This window comes from Mytilus trossulus, chromosome 6, assembly GCF_036588685.1.
Source record: "Mytilus trossulus isolate FHL-02 chromosome 6, PNRI_Mtr1.1.1.hap1, whole genome shotgun sequence".
Taxonomy (NCBI): Eukaryota; Metazoa; Mollusca; class Bivalvia; order Mytilida; family Mytilidae; genus Mytilus; species Mytilus trossulus.
The window spans coordinates 27,208,816-27,209,498 of record NC_086378.1 but is presented as its reverse complement, the minus strand read 5'-3'; positions in this window follow the sequence as shown (position 1 = coordinate 27,209,498).

The following is a 683-nucleotide window of genomic DNA, read 5'->3' as shown; positions in this document are numbered from 1 at the left end:
TGCACCAGATATCAACCCAAATGTTTTGCGGGGTTCGTGTTTCTCAGTCTATATTTTTCTTTGTTATGTTTTGTGTACAGTTTGTCTATTTCGTCATTTTGTTTTTTAAGCCATGACGTTGTCAGTTTATTTTATGATGATGACTTTGGTTGTTCCTTTGGTAGCTTTCGCGTTTCTTTTTACTACTGAACATATGTTTTCAATTGTCTTTTGGCGGTATATGCTTGCAAACACCCAAGTACTGTTCATACCCGGATATGAAAGATATGTTATGATTAACGGCATACAGCCTCAATATTCAATTACTGGAAATACAGCTTTTGTCGCATTCAGAACAAGACATATTTATTTATCTTTTAAAGTTAATAGTTGAATCGTCATAGACTTGATTCATGGCAAATCTTTTTGTGTGTTCGCCTTAGATCAATTTAGATATTAAGTTTCATTTGCTTTCAAAATTTTTAGTTTGAGTGTTTATTGTGCTTCAGGAGCAATTCTTAAAGTATTTTTTTTTCTAGAATTGTAATTCCTGTTCATATCTTATAAATGTAGCAGAAAAAATTATTCATTTAAATACGATTGATTATCATTGTATTAATGTCAACTGATTATCATTGTTACAGTATTAATATTTACAAATAATTTTCATTGCTTCAATTGCATTAGGATATGATATAATCAAG